A 17,646-nucleotide genomic window follows, 5' to 3' on the forward strand; every position below is an offset into this window, starting at 1 on the left:
GCACATGTACCCTAGAACTTAAAGTATAATAATAATTAAAAATAAATAAAAAATAAAAAAATAGGAAAATAGTCAAACAAACTGTGGTTCATCTATATCAAGAAAAACTACACAATAGTTAAAAAGAAAGACATTCTTTTTTTTTTTTTTTTTTTTTTTTTTGAGACGGAGTCTCGCTCTGTCGCCCAGGCTGGAGTGCAGTGGCGCGATCTCGGCTCACTGCAAGCTCCGCCTCCCGGGTTCACGCCATTCTCCTGCCTGCCTCAGCCTCCCGAGTAGCTGGGACTACAGGCGCCCACAACCGCGCCCCGGCTAATTTTTTGTATTTTTAGTAGAGACAGGGTTTCACCGTGGTCTCGATCTCCTGACCTTGTGATCCGCCCGCCTCGGCCTCCCAAAGTGCTGGGATTACAGGCGTGAGCCACCGCGCCCGGCAAGAAAGACATTCTTATATTGAAGCATCTCTAGGAATATTGTTGAATAAAGGCAGTAAGATTCACTATGATAACCTTTAGTGAAAATGCAAAACGGAGATATATAAATTTCTGAATGGATACCCACCAAACTGGTAAGTATTTAATTGTAAAGAAGAGATCCAAACTGGAAGTGTGTTTAAATCAGTATATTAGGATGGACTAGACTATGCTTAATTTTTTAAAAATGCAAAATCTGTATTTTGAAAACAGTTGATTGTTCTTTCATGTCATAATTTCAATGAGGGTTATTGGCTCTCATGCATGGCTCTGCTCCATTGCTTTTTTGGGTATCTAACCTGAATTTGTCCTGTAGTCTGGTATTCCAGATGGCATACATGGTTTCCAAGGTTACCAGAAGGATAGCAGAAGGATCACCTGGGGTTGTTTATAAGCTTTAGAAGTGTCTTATGTTACATTCTATAGCCGCAACATATGTGCAAGGGAGGCTAGGAAATGTAAAAGAACACATACTTTTTGACCAAGCAACCTTACTTTCAGGCATCTAATCTATAAAAAGAAAAGTATGTGTACAAGCATGTTCATTGCAGGCAGCATTGCTTTTCGTGGCAAAACATAGGAATAATTTCATGTTAATTAATGGGGAATTGATTGAATAATTTAAGGTACATTTATACTATAGAAGGTAGATTCATTTGCATATGTATTTACTGACCTCTGCCAAGTCTTACAAGACTTCCAAGCTGAAATAAAGGGATACAAAGTATGTAAGCCAAAGTCATATGAGAAAATAAAGAACAACAGTAAGGTAGCTACACAGGAAAATATAAAAGCAAGCAGTATGGCATGTATGGCTTATAACGCCTCTTTTTTTCCTATATGACTCAAAAGACAAATGCATAAAACAATAATTATAAAAGTATGTTAATATGCACACTTGGTAAAAATATATTATTTGTAACAATAACAACATAAAGGGGGAATTGAGTTATAAAAAATAGAGTTCTTGTATTGAAAATAAATTGGCATCGTTATATAAAAGAAAAATGTGTTACAAAGTTAAGATGTTAATTGTGTTCCCCAGGGGAACTAATAAAGAAAAACACTTAAAAATATACAAAAAAGAAATAACAGAATCAAACAAGTACACAAGAAAAACATTCAATTAACCACAGAAAAGTGCAGTAATGGGGAATTGAGGAACAGGAAAAGGTATAGATACATAGAAAACAAATAGCAAAAAGGCAGAAGTAAATCCTTCCCTATCAATAATTACTTTAAGTGTAAATGAATTAATGTTTTAAAAGTACCCAGGATTTGTTTTAATCAAATATGGTAAGATATACTGACACAAAAATGACCGTCATGAAGAAAGACTTTTTATAATCACTGATACCTAGAAACAGAAAGTATACCATGACACACAGGGCCACATGAGGAAGCACCAGAGTCAGTCATGGGCAGAGCAAGTGAAGAAAAAATGAGGGCAAGAGGCTTTATTGGTTTTTTTGTGTGGGGGGTGGGAGGGGAGGGGAAGAAACAAGTGTGGCAGGATACGTAGGTTTGGGATTGGCTAATTTGAACCATTTCAATGGCTCAGGGATAAAAGTCTGTTTCTAGCTGTCTGTTACCTGGCCCTATTGTGATTAGTGGTGATAATTAGCGTGATATCAGTGAGAGCCTGATAAAGGAGATATTTGGTGTTATGGGTTCTGGATTGGTTGGTTTGCAAATGAAAGGGGTGCTCACAGCTGAGTTGTTTGCTATAGCTAGGAATTAGCTAACCCTTGGAGAAGCAGTCCCTTTAGGATCAACAATCCCCAGATATCACAGTTATCAAATACAGAAACTAGGAAACGTGGTTATTAGAACTGAACTCTCCAATTAGAAGGCAGATAGGCAGAATAGATTTTGAAAAAGCATGATCCAAGTCTACACTGTCTAAAGCCGACTCTTTTTAGATTCAAGGACCAAATTGTTTGACAGTGAAATAATGAGAAAAGATATTCCATGTAAATAATAACCAAAAGAGAGCTGAAGTGGCTATGCTAATACTAGGCAAAATGGAATTTAAAATGTGTTATAGAGATAAAGAAGAACATTATACATTGATAAAGTGTCAATCCATCAAGAGGATATTATAATTTTAAGCATATATGCACCTAATAACAGAGCCCCAAATTACACGAAGCAAAAACTGACAAATTGAAAGGAGAAATGAAGGGTTATACAATAATAGTTGGAAATTTCAATATCTTGTTCTCTTTTTTATGCTTTTTTTCTTGCTTCAAGCGGGGTTAGATTAATATCCTATTCTCAACAACAGAACAACTAGATAGACATTCAATAAGGAAATAGAGGACTTGAACAACACTATAAACCAACTGGTCCTAACAGGCATATATAAAACGTCCCACCTAATAACAGAAAAATACACTTTATTCTTAAGGGCAGATGGAACATTATCTAGGATATAGACCATATTGAAGCACAAAACAAAATTCAATAAATTTAAACACAATAAAATCACACAAGGCATTTTCTCCAACCAAAATTGAATGAAACATGAAGTCAATAACAGATAGAAAACAGGAAATTCCACATATGTGGAAATTAAACAGCGCACTCTTTACAATCCAATGGCTCAAAGAATAAATTGTAAGAGTAGAAAATACTCTGAGATGACTTAAAATTGAAACACAACTTATCAAAACTTATAGGATGTAGCAAAGGCAATGCTCAGAGGGAAATTTATAGCTTTAAACACTTATATTTAAAAAGCATAAAGATTCCAAGTTAGCAACCTAACTTTACACCTAAACAAACTAGAAAAATGGGGAAAGCTACATATACAGCTATCAGAAGGAAAGAAATAGTAGAAATTAGAACAAAGATAAATAAAATAGAGGGAATGACATCAGCAAGATGGCATTATAGAAAGCTCTCCTAACTTGCCAACAAATACACTGTTTCAGCAACATTTCAGAAATTTCCTTTGTGATAAATCAGAAGCTAATTGAAATGCTCCTGCACTCTGAGAGAACGCAAAACCAAACTCACATAAGTTGATAGGGAGATTTGGGACACCCTCTTTTAGATACCCTGCCCCCAGCTAGTGCCATATAGTCAGAAAGAAACACCCTAACTTCCAGCTTCATCCCGGGGACAAAAAGGGTAGGTTCACATGTCCAGTACCCCTACTTTTCCAAGGGGTTTCCCAGAGGACTGGCTCCTGTCTTGCCAGTCTTGGAGCTCTGATTGCTTCAGCATAGTCTAGACACCCAGGAAAGAACAGAGGTGGTGGCTTGGGCTGGTGATTCCATTGATTCTCACCCCTGCTAAGCACAAAACTAGCAGATGAAAACTTCCAGCTTTCAGCTTTCCCTAGGGAGGGAAAGAGGCGACCACCACATCCAGCACCCCAATTTCTCTGAAGCTGACCAAAGAAATCGCGTTGTATTGCTAGGCCTGGAGCTCTGACAGGTCCAGCACAGTCCAGATGCCCAAAGGAGAATGAAACGGCAGCTAGGACTGAGAGACACCATTGATCCTCCCCCAATCCCACGGCTCAGCACAGAGTGAGGGAACAAAAACTACAGTTGTCTGTTTCCCCATGGGGAGGGAAAAAGTTGTTAGAAGTCTCCAAAATCTCTGGCTGGGCAGATTGGTGGAGGTCTTCTCCTTCATGAGATCAGGCTGTGAAGACTGGGAGAGGTGCCTGCTTTGTTTAATGCTCAGACACCAATACAGTGAGTCAAAGCAATTAAATTTTCCAGCGAAAACACATTGATAAATCTTCATAACCTTGTATTTTGTAATGAATTCTTAGAAATGATACCAAAACCATGATAAAGCGAAAAATAGATAAGTTGAACTTTATCAGAATTTAAAACTTTAGTGCATCACAGGAAACCATCAAGAAAGTGAATAGCCAACCTACAGGATGGAAGAAAACATTTACAAATCATGTGTCTGATAAGATAGGTATATTTATATATTTATTTAATTTATAAATTTGTATATTCTAGTATCCGGTATACATAAAGAACTTCTACAACTCAACAGCAAAATACAATTTAAATATAAATAACGCAATTTAAAATTTGGCAAAGGATTTTTTTTCTATTTTTTTTTTTTTAAGAGATGGAGTTTCACCATGTTGCCCAGGCTGGTCTTGAACTCCTTAGCTCAAGAGATCCACCCACCTCGGCCTCCCAAAGTGCTGGAATTACAGGTGTGAGTCATCGCACCTGGCCCTAAAAATTGGCAAAGTATTTAATAGACATGTGCGTGCGTGCGCGCGCGCGCACACACACACACACTCTCACAGGTAACTTTGATGCAATTTCAGGTGGTCCACAAACATCTCCAGTTGAGAATACCTGATCTAGGTTAATCAATGTGGTCAGCAGGTGAGAGCTTCTTAATCACTGACCTAAGCCTGGCTGAGGGGCCCCCAGAGAGATGAACTGGCAGGCAGGAACACTGCAGCAAGGATAGGCACCTCCTAGGGCTCTAGAGATGTGGAATTCAGGGGTGAAAGGCTCAGCAGACTGTGCTCCGCAGGTCAGGTGGGGTAAAGTAGACAGGGTCCAAGACAGCTTCCACTTGAGCACTGTAAATAAGGGCAGAGAACAAGTGTGCCTAGGGTTTGTGTGTTGGCTGTGGGGAGGTGGGGCAGAGAGTGCAGAAGACCTTCCCTGGTAATTAAAAGGCAAACACCAGTCACAGAGTGGCGATACCACTTGTGGCCTCTTGGATTGAAAGATGGTTAAAAGGCCCAGTGAACTAGGGTAGGTTGTATGTGAGGGGATAGTATGATACATGTTCCAGGCCAGGTGCATTCATTTTATTTTAAAAATCTGAAAACTTTTATTATGTATGTAGCCAATCAAACACATTTTGTACTTAGTACAAACTTGGACAATGAAGGTAATATCATGTCTCTACTGAAACAAACGATTTTCTTTAGAAAACATGTATTTTTTTCTTACCTTGAATGCTTTCTTTCACTAAATAAAAAAAAAGGCTTTATTAATGTTTTTATTATCAGAATAAGAGAAGCTGGCAAGAAAATACTAAAACAAAAAAGCATTACTTCAATTACACTCATCCCATCTCTACATCCTGCTCTGTATTAATTTCATGCATGTTCAAAGCACAGATGAAATGAATATCAGTGACTATTGAAAAAAGAAGTGGACTTAGGAGGTAGATGCTTTGGGAGCATTAACAACAAAAAGAAAATTTGTCAGAGAAGATATATGAATGGCTGCTAGCCCAAAGAAAAACTGTAGCCTCTCTTTGGTAACCAAAGAAAGGGAAATGAATGTCCTGGGGTGAAGGTGCCACTTCTGACCTCTCAGACTGCCAAAGGCAAAAATGTGTAATATGATGGGGAAGAATGAAATGAGAAGGTAGAGATGGTGTGAGTGGAAATTGGTGTCTAGAGACCACATAGCCTGATATGGTTTGGCTGTGTCCTCACCCAAATCTCATCTTGAATTCCCATGTTTTAGTTTCTCCTACTCTGAGTTTATTGAACTTCTAGAAAGATTCACATCTTTCAGTTGTAGTAAATTTTTTATTTATTGTACTTTTCATCTGAAGAATTTTTGTGCGGTTTGTTTTTATAATTTCTCTTTCTAATTTTGTTCACAGATTATTTTCCTGATTTTCTTTATTCTTTCACCATATTTAACTTTTGAGCATATTTAGAACAATTGCTTTAAAGTATTTTGTGGTAAGGCTCACATCTGGCACATTTCTATCAACTTATTTTCTTTCTTTGAGTGAGCTATACTTTTCTTTTTTATATGCATTGTAATTTTTTGTTGAAAAGTGAACATTTGAATAACACAATGTTTTAATTCTGGAAATTATATTATCTTTCTTACTCCAAGGTTGTGTGCATGTGTGTGTGCATTTGATTGTTGAAGGCTATAGTTGTTTATTTAGTGACTTTTCTAAACTGTTTTTGCAAATACTGTATTCCTTATTGTTTACAGTGACTGAAGTCTCTGTTCCTTTAGCTTGTCTTCAGCCAGTGTTTTGACATATATTTCCTTGAATGCCAGGAGCTGAAAAAACAAAACCAAAAATGAACTAACAAAAAAATTAAAACGCCTCTCCTAGTCTTTGGACATTAGCTCTGTACTCTCCAAAACTTATTTACAGATAAACTTACATCAGTGGTATTTTTTCAGCCTTTCTTCTTTTCTAATGTATGCATTTGAGGGCATAGAATTTTTTACTAAGCACAGATATAGCTATATTCCCACAGATTTTCATGTGTTGCATTCTCATTTTCATTCATTTAAAGAGAATGGCACATTTGATTGTCATTTCTTCTTTTATTTACAAATCATTAAGAAGTGTATTGTTTAATTTCCAAACACTTTGAGATTTGTTTATCTATTTGTTATCAATTCTTAGCTTTATTTGTCTGTCATCAGATAACATATTCTGAATTGTTTCAATACTTTGAAATGTGTTGAGACTTGGTTAATGGCCTAGTATAAGGTCAATTTTAGTAAACACTACATTTGCTCCTGAAAAATATTTATATTTAACATTTGTAGGTTATGTTCTATGTAACATAAATTATGTCACATTTGTTACTCTTATTGCTTAAATCTTCAGTACTTCAACTGATAATTTTTATGATTCTGTCAGTTACTTAAGGAGATATGTTTACATGTCCCACAAAGACTTTATATTTCTCTATTTCTCCGTTTATTTTTAATACCTTTTGTCTTGTATTTTTGAAGTAATGTTAGTAGGAACATACTGGTTCAGAATTTTTGTATCTTTCTGTTAGATTAAATATTTTATTACTATCAAATATATCTCTTTTTCTCTAGAAATATTTCTTCTCTTAAAGTCTACGCTGTTGATTTTTTTCATAGCTACACCAGCTCTCCTTTGATTACTGCATGCATGTATTTATTTTGACTTTCAGCTGTTCTCTGTTCTTACATCTAAGTGTGCCTCTTATAAATATCATATAATTTATAATTTTATTCAATCTTATTTACATTAATTCCAATTATTGGTATATTTGTGTTTATGTCTCTCACCTTACCATTTGTTTTCTATTTGACTCTCCTGTTTTACATTTCTATTGATTAAAGTAGGCCATAAAATCTTAACAGAGTAAACCTATGGACTTCCTAAACTTGCGTTCAAAATTGTGTGCCCATCGGATGTGGTGAATCATACCTGTAATCACAGCACTTTGGGAAACTGAGGCAGGAGGATCGCTTGAGCCCAGGAGTTCAAGACCAGCCTGAGCAACATGACGAGACCTGGTCTCTCCAAAAACAGAAAAAAAATTAGCCGGGCATGGTGGTGCAGGCCTGTAGTCCCAGCTACTCAGAAGGCTGAGGTGGGAGGATCGCTTGAACCTGGGAAGTAGAGGCTGCAGTGAGCCATGATTGTGCCACTGCACTCAGCCTGGGTGACAGAGTGAGACCCTGTCTCAAAAAAAAATGTGTGCCCATATATGTATGTAGGTGAGTACACCCATTTGGTCAAGGACGGATATATACATTTGTTCAAGGTGTATGCATGTGCTGAGGAGAGAGCCCATGACTCTCATTAATTTCTAAAAGGAGTTTATAATGTTTTTTAACTGCTAGAAAAGAACAGAGTTTGGATTTGGTTTTAATGCCTGGACTCTTAGCAACTGAGTCATATTCCTGTCCTAAATGTTGAAAGTCCCATTTCTTATCAGTCTCTATGTTCTCCTTGGCAGATCTCATCCATTTCTGTAGTTGTCACTACAGTCCTAGGGATAATGACATTCAATTTTACACCTCTAGCCCATACCGCTTTCTGGCTCTGCAGACTTTTATCCATTTCTCCAGTGGAACTCTCTTCCTGGATGTTCTAAGAGTATGCCAGTCTCAACAGATCCAAAATTAGTTGCACTGTTAATCAAGATTAACACTATTTCTCGGGCCGGGCACGGTGGCTCAAGCCTGTAATCCCAGCACTTTGGGAGGCCGAGACGGGCGGATCACGAGGTCAGGAGATCAAGACCATCCTGGCTAACACGGTGAAACCCCATCTCTACTAAAAAATACAAAAAAAAAAAAAAAAAAAACTAGCCGGGCGAGGTGGCGGGCGCCTGTAGTCCCAGCTACTCGGGAGGCTGAGGCAGGAGAATGGCGTAAACCCGGGAGGTGGAGCTTGCAGTGAGCTGAGATCTGGCCACTGCACTCCAGCCTGGGCGACAGAGCCAGACTCCCTCTCAAAAAAAAAAAAAACAAAAAAACAAAAAAACAAACAAACAAACAAAAAAACCACTATTTCTCTGCCTCAGACTTCCCTGATTGGTGATGCACAAACTGCAGTGCTGTTTCTGGTCACAAGGTGGCCCTTTACTTTACTTTTTAAGTTTATCCCAGTTGTGTTAAAAGAGAAAAATAAATCCACTATTATATCGTAAACAAGTTAGGAGATATTCTTCACTGTACAATACCTATTTATTTTTGAAAATGTTTATGGGTCAAAAGTTTTGAAGGAATCTATTGGCACATTTATCCCTCATGAATTATGCATTCATGCAGTAAGTATCTATCTTCTGTTTCCAGTGCTAAGAAGTTTCTTAATTTTATACTGGATAGCTTTTCTCTGTGTCCTAGCTTCATAGTTTCGACCATATCTAGCTTCATAGTTTCAAACAATATCTTCATAGTTTCAACTCCTCCTTAGTTTCATCTTTCTCATGACTTGGATTTATTGTGATGACCTCTCAATTCCTTATGCCAGGGAATTTGCCATTGCTTTCCTTTTTCAGTTCCCAGCATCAATCACCCGATTATCTCCATTATGCCCAGTTTTATCCAATGTGAGGGAAAACATCATTCCCCTTAGAAAAAACAATGGGATTGGGATTGGGATTTGACACTGCTAAAAATTTTATATATATATATATATATAATTTAAAAATTATATTTAGGAAAATAAGTGGCTGTCTCCATCTGTTCTAGTCACGGTTTTAATGTATTTATTATTTACTTTATTGAGAGACTGAGAGCACTAATTCTGGAGCCAAATAGTTTTGCTTATATCCTGGTTTTAAAACCTATTAACTGAACAACTTCAGGTAAACTCTGCATACCTTAGTTTCCTCCTATGTAAAGTGGGGTCATTGATAGTATAGCCCTCACTGGTTTCTTTGGAGGAATTAATTGATTAATACCTGTAAACCACTTAGAACACTGTCTGGAACATGGCTCACACTAAAAGTACATTATGAGTATTGTTATTATTGCCATTATATTCTGCATATTTCAAATTAACATGAATACAGAGGTATTCAGAATTTTTAATGGCAATATGATTGAAACTGTACAAAAGCTTTAAAAATAAAAAAACTGACTTTGAAGAAAATAAGAACAGAAAAATCACCCTTAATCAAATATTCATTCTGATATGGTGACTTATGTTATACCTTTTTCTATTGAATATGCACACGTGCATTTATACACCTTACTTTCTTAATTATTAAATTACAGCATCTGTAACATACATCATGGATTCAGGGACACTTTTTTTGAGAAAAAGTAAACCATCATATAATATCTTCACACCTATTGTATGATGCATCCCAACGTGAGAAATATTGAAAGATTTTAAAAATAGATCCCATATTAGTCTGTTCTCACATTGCTATAAATAAATACCTGAGACTGGGTAATTTATAAATAAAGAGGTTTAATTGGCTCACAGTTCTTCAGGCTGTACAAGAAGCATAGCAGCTTCTGCTTCTGGGGAGGCCTCAGGAAACTTACAATCATGGCAAAGGCAAAGGGGGAGTGAGACATCTCACATGGCCAGAGCAGAAGGAAGGCGGGGAGGTGCCATGCACTTTTAAACAATCAGATCTCATGAGAACTCACTCTCAGGATGACAACACCAAGGGATATGGCGCTAAACTATTCATGAGAAACTGACCCCATGATCCAATTGCCTCCCACCAGGCCCCTCCTCCAACACTGGCGATTACAATTCAACATGAGATTTGGTGGGGACACAGATCCAAACCATATCGAATCCTAACATAAAATAGGATAATTTAGATCTTGTGATATATGATATATGTATTGCTAGGCTCTCAGGCATTTTGACGTATTTCCTTGCAATCTTTTTCTATGCATATTTGTACTCAATATGATTGTGCTTCCTCTGTACTACCAGTGGTTCTCCAGTGTTAGTGTGTGTTAGAATCTTTCAGGGGAGCATGATAATGTGCTTTGGCACCCAGTTAGAAGTTGAGTCATGGAACTTTCAGGGGATGCCAAAGTCTGTCCTGTTAGCAAGAAAGATGACAGGGATTCTGAAACAGGCAGTCTGTGTGACATTCTTTTAAAATCATGTTAAATTATATTCATCTTTTAATCTGGCATGTCATTTTTCCCCTAATAGGCTCCTTAGAAATACAAGTCTTGCCGGGCAGGGTTGCTCACACCTGTAATCCCAGCACTTTGGGAGACCGAGGCGGGCAAATCACAAGGTCAGGAGTTCAAGACCGGCCTGACCAACATGGTGAAATCCCGTTTCCACTAAAAATACAAAAATTAGCTGGGTGTGGTGGCATGCGCATGTAATCCCAGCTACTCAGGAGGCTGAGGCAGGAGAATCGCTTGAACCTGGGAGGCAGAGGCTGCATTGAGCCAAGATCACACCACTGTACTCCAGCCTGGGCAACAGAGCAAGAATCCATCTCAAAAAATATACATATATATAAGAAATACAAGTCTTTGCCTCTAGGGAAATGGAGAGACTTATTTCCTATTCTTTAGTCAAGAGTAGATCTTGGCAAAGGATTTGAGAGTCCCCACAGAGTAATATTGCCCATATTTAACATATATAACCTGCACAATACGTTAGACATTATAATAGATACTAGGAGTGTACAGGTGATAAAGACTATACTTGTTATGAGAATGCCACAGTTTTGTAGAAGAGTAATTTTTAACACTTTTAATGAATTTTTTATCTTACCAATTATTTTAAATGCTTTTATGTAGGGAGGAGATCAGGCTTGGGGTGTTACTCAGTTTTGATCTAAGGTGAATATTTCTGTAATTTATATGCTTTGGGGTATGTCTGTTGCCCTAGTGGGTAGATATGCCCGGAATTTTTTGTATGAAAAGCTATGAATATCCTGAAAGAGAAGTCACCTCTTGCAAGAGCATGGTAGACATAAAAAAGCCAATGTTATCTCACTGCTTTTGGAAATTGCCACTACTAACATAGGTGGCAACTTCCCAAAGTAGTGAATATATAAGCAACACCTTTTTATTATAATTAAGGTAATAGGTAGCTAACTTCAGCTATTCTTCATTTTATTTTATCCATCATTTACTTTATTAATGAAGTCTCGTATGCTTGTATTGATTCAGCATCCTCCAACCAAATGGAATCATGTCTGAGTCCTCTGGATAGCAGAGGACCTAAAAGTAAAATAAGAAAGACCCATTTTATGAAGAACTTTGTTAAGATATCAATTACTGAGCCACATTTGTGTGGTACTCATCTTCAAAAGGGTAACTATAATCCCAGAGAAATCACTGGGGCTTTGACATCTTGAGGACTTCAACACACCAATAGCTGTCAGCAAAATGAAAAAGACAAAGGAGACATAGCAGTAGTGTCCAGAAGACATGAAAGTATCCAGAAAAGGGTGACACCCACGTCTTGACTGCCTGAACTTGTTCCTGGGCATGGGTTAGACATGCCTCAGCTTTCCTTGAGCGTTTTCAGGGGTCTGGGGTTCTGAAAGGGTAGGATATAGGGTAGGATCTGAACCAACACAACCCACACATTCAGTTCCTCACCTGATCCACTCAGCAGCCCATGGGGGGCAAATAGTATTCCTTTTTCACAGAAGGCAAGGGTGACCCATTAAAGTAATATCATGGTAATATATACTTGGGTTATGTTGCTGAATAAGAAATTCTAAAAATTAACTTGAAGTTAATTTTTTGTTCTTCTAACAAGTTTTTATTGAATGCCACAGTTTTTAAAGCTGATTGGCACATTGGTTACTTAGGGATAGAAGTAATACATACTAATTTTGGAAAAATACAGTTACTAAGAAGAAAAAGTAAAACCATTCATAATTCTGCAATATAACAGATTCATTTTAGTATATATATACTTTCAGACTCTGTTAATGTGTGTAATACATAACTATATTTGACTTAAAATGAAGCGACAGTAATTTTGCACACTGCATTATAACTTGTTTTCTCACTTTAAAATACATAATGAGAATATTTCTATTCAAATATATTAAACGCTTCTGCTGACAAAGGATTTGCTGATTTGATCAGAATGTAATATTCAAGTAGAAGCTGGCAATACTAAAAGTTTTGAAGTAACTGGATCAACAAAAGTACACCAAGAAAGGCAAAAAAAAAAAAAAAAAAAGAAAAGAAAAAGAAAAACAAAACCCAGAAAGCAGAGTTGAGAAGTATTAACCTCAGAGAAAACGTCTATTTTCTTTTTTTAATCATTTTATTTATTTATTTATTTTTTATTTTTTATTTTATTTTATTTTTTTTGAGACAGAGTCTCGCTCTGTTGCTCAGGTTGGAGTGCAGTGGCTCAATCTCAGCTCACTGCAAGCTCCGCCTCCCGGGCTCATGCCATTCTCCTGCCTCAGCCTCCCAAATAGCTGGGACTACAGCCCCCTGCAACCACTCTGGGCGAATTTTTTTGTATTTTTAGTAGAGACGGAGTTTCACCGTGTTAGCCAGGATAGTCTCGATCTCCTGACCTTTTGATCCGCCCGCCTCGGCCTCCCAAAGTGCTGGGATTACAGGCGTGAGCCACCGTGCCCGGTAGAAAACTTCTATTTTCAAGGTATAAGGCATCATAATGGTGATAATGAATGAGGTGGTCCCCATCAAGGCCATGGACTATACCTTAACTTCAATCCCGAGTTTTTGCCTTAACTCTCTCATCTTCTCCCTGAATGAACCATTGCATATCATCTTTATCTGCATTTATCATATCAATGTTATTGATAAGACTACACCTCCCTTAAAATCTTGGACACTATTATTTCCTTCAGACTCCTGGCCTTTATTCCCTCACAAAGGGGGAACTTCCTCTCCATTTTGCACAGGGGCCTGCTGCCCTCCTTCTGTTTCCTTTTTTATTTTTCCTGGAGGACGTTTTCCATGTTGAGATTTCCCTCCAGCTTATTCTACTTGGCACTCCATCACTCCTAGGAGATAAAAGGCGAGCGAAAAGACAGTGCTTGGTAGACATATCAGCACCGAAGACAGTGGCCCTACTACGCACCTTTCAAAATTCAGAGCCCTGGATATCGACGGTTTTTAAATTTTTATTTTTCCCACCAGAGAGGACTTATGCGCTCTCCGGGAGGCCTCCTGTTGAAGCACCTCCCTCCCGCTATCTCTTCTCTCCTCCCTCTTTCAAAGCCTAGCATTTTTCTTGTAGATCCTTCCCTAGGCCTATGCAGGCACCAAAAAGGGAGGATCTGGAGTGGGGCCCCTAACTGGGCTCTGTCTCCGCCCCTACACACACTCCGCCCCCACCACTGTCCCTAGCATCTACCTGAACCTATCCTTTCAAGTTTCCTCCTCCGGATTCTCACCTTGAGGTGCACCGCAGCGACACTTAACCCGCAGACCTGCAGACGGCCAGGGTGGGGCGAGTGGAGGCTGCTGCCGCCGAGCGCTCGCGCAGACCCGACACGACCCGGCCCCTTCCCCGTCCAACGTCTTCCAGCCCCATATTTCCCAACTTTGTCCCTTTTATCCATCCTCTCTCTAAAGCCACACTCTGCCCCTGGCCCTACTTGCTATTTAAACATCCACAATGGGGGAAGGCGATAACGGGGACTGTTTAAAATAGAACCTTCACCTTCCGTGTGTCTGTTTCCCTCTCCTGTGATTCATTTCCACACCTCTATAACCAAAATCTTTTGCACCAAAATGGGTGTAGGACACAGGGAGTGGGGTTCTTATCCCCACCCCTGTGGGGAAGGCTATATGGGTATAGCATATACCCATATACCCGTATTCTTATTCCGCTTGCCCCAAGGACCACCCAAGATGGACCTTGGGTAAGGAAGGAGTATCAAAAACGCATATCGGGACCCACTTTAGGACTCTACCCGCAGCAGTCAGCCATCACAGCCCCGGGGTTCCCCCAGAGTTCACGAGCCAGAACACAAACCTGCAGCGTCTGGGACAGTTGTTTTCCTTGTACCTTGACCAGAATTTTCTTCTTCTCCATAATAGTAATAATTAACCAGAAGATACAAAAGGCAGGAAAAAAAGCACTTGAGTAGACTCCCGTTATGTGACAGCAACGTCACAGGTGAGTTGAGACTACCAATTTTCCCTCCCACTCACAAGCGAAACAGCAGGAACCAGCATCCCTCCGCTCTTCCTTCACCCTGGGCCTAGGATGGCTCTTTTTCCACCTTGGCATTTCAGTTGGCCAGGCACAGTATTTGGTTTCTCTAATCATCAGGGAGAGGCAGCGTTTTTCTTGGGGTTATTGTCATTTTACAATTATTGTGGACTTATCTCTTTCCCCTGTTCTAACCTCCCCCCAAACGGCTCCTTCACCCCACCTTCTCTCCCAGTAGTCATTATTTTTCCTCTGAGCCTCTTACCTGCACATAAATGGCCAAGAAGGTGCGTATAAAGAAAGGAGGCTGGGAGTGGAAGTAGAACATTTTCTTCTGTGTATCCTTCTGTTCCAGTGTTTAATTTAAAATGCTTTCTTTTTACATTGAAGAATACAATACTTAACACATTTTGAAGATGGGGGAATGGGCATTTATCCCAAAAGTTCTCTTTTCATTGGGGTGCCTTGTTATTTGGCTAAAATGTCATATATCAGATTAAAATGTTTTTAATCAGCTACAAAAGGAATCACAAACTTTTAAAATATGCCAATTGTTCACAACCTTTAAAAGGTACTCTTTAGGGAGAAAAATAATTTACAATAATAAATAAGATTTTCTACTAAGTAAAAAATTCTTCATAATTTGATTGTGTTTATATTTATCAGTTAGAAAATGTGTCTGATACTTCCCAAATAGCTTAAAAAAACAAGATAGCAAGTTTGAAATTTAAAACCTACATTTTCCTAAAATTAATCAACATGTTATGTGTTTGATAAATTAATCCCTGGAGAGCCTGTCAACCTTAAATAATGAGATTCAGAAAACATGATTAAGTACAGAGTTTATTCAAGCGCAAAGCTTGAGTATAGCCACCCTGAAACACCAGCTCCAAACAAATGGAATCAGTGTTCCAAAGTGGAAAAATTAAGGTTTCACTTATATAGGCAGAGACAGAGAAATTTTAGCAGGGTTGCATTTTCCATGCAAGACCTGTGCATATGCTGCAGCTATTTATTTTTCCATGAGGAGGGGTAGTGATCTCAGGGAGTCTTATCTCTGGTGCCATTTTGTCTTAATTATTTACAGGGGGGAAAAAAAGGCAGAAGTTGCAGCTTCATGCCCTGTGACTCAAGCTGCATAGCCACATTCCTCTCAAGGCTCAGAATAATTTAAAGTTCCAGCAGCTTTAAGTTTGAATTATTTAATTTCACAAGCCTAACAAGTGTCTTGTTTTTATCCGATTATAGAAAAATGATCTCCTATCTTTCCCACTTATGGAAGTGTTTAATTTTCACAACTAACTAGTATGGTTTTGTTCTGTTAAAGGAATGCAGCCTGCTAGGCCTCTCACCTCTGGCCTCCTTCCCTCCAGGAAACTCAGGAGGAGGCTGGCCTTGCGGTAGGGTCACTGCCTGCCAATCCATCCCCACCCAAGTAGCCCCTCAGCCAGGTTTAAGACAATGTCCCAGGAACTCTCACTCACTGACCGTATTACTTAGCCTAGACCAGGTGTTCTCAACTAGGAATGTCTGTGGACCATTTGAAATTCTATGCAGGTTTGTGCATGTTTAGGGTTGGTGGGGTACACGCACTTTTGTGGGAAGAGGGTTTGTACCTTAGGAAGCTGGGAAAGCCTGATACATGAGCAGGGTGAAATTATGAGGAAGCTGAAGCCATGAGGTCTCCTCGGTGACACAGGAGGAGAAGGATGAATGAGGATAAAAGGAGAGACTGAGAACAACTGAGCCAAGGTAGTGACAGAGCACTGCAGCGCTCAGGTCCTGCTCTTAGACGTCCATTAGGAATTTACTGTCTATTCTCAGTTTCCCTTGAGATCATAATCTTCTCTATTGCCTCATAGATTCTCACCGTAAATCCTACCTCAACTAAACTAGTCTAAATCTCTGTTCCTTACGACTAGTGAGACTATCTAAAAGATTGGTTACCTGTAATAAAATGTTCCTAAAAGTGAACAAACTACTAGTACACATAGTTACAAACAGCATGAAAACTTGTGAAAGGGCTTCAATAGAGTGTTGACCAAAGAAGACACATATATGGGGAATAAGTATAAATTATTCAGCCTCCCTAGGAGTCAAAATGGACAAATTAAAACTTCAAGGCACTCATTCACCTGTGAAATTGGTGAATATTTTTTTAAAAATCATACCATCCATTTTATATGAGTTCATTCACATGGACTGTCAGTACATGTGTAAATTGGTTAAATTACCTTGCAGGCCTTCTTGGTAGTACACATAAAAATAAATAAGATGTTTCAGATTTTTAGACCCAGCAATTTCACTTTTAGAAATTTTTCCTTAGGAAATAATTTTGGTTGTGTGCAAAGATTTTGGGTAAGGTTTGAGTTATAATAGCAAAAACATAGAGGCAGCCTAAATATTAAACAACTGGTAGATAAATTCCTGTTAATTTTAACATGATGAAGTACAGTATTTATTGGCATAGAAATATTTACATTGTATTGTTAGATAGAAAATATGTATAAAATAGTGTCCTGGTGTAAACAAATTTTGTATCTATGTATCTATTTATCTCTATATATTATATCTATATAATAATATATAATATGATTAATATAGCTATATAGTATACTATATATAATATGTAATATATTTATCTCTACACACACACACACACACACACACACACATATATAATCTCCTCCATCCCATTCACAAGCAGAGCAGTGAAAACTGGCCTCTCCTCCTCTCTCCCTTCTTCCTTATTCTGGAATACATATATTTCAATTTTAAAATTGTATATATATATGTGTGTGTGTGTTTT

The sequence above is a fragment of the Macaca thibetana genome, chromosome X (genome assembly GCF_024542745.1).
Source record: "Macaca thibetana thibetana isolate TM-01 chromosome X, ASM2454274v1, whole genome shotgun sequence".
Classification (NCBI taxonomy): domain Eukaryota; kingdom Metazoa; phylum Chordata; class Mammalia; order Primates; family Cercopithecidae; genus Macaca; species Macaca thibetana.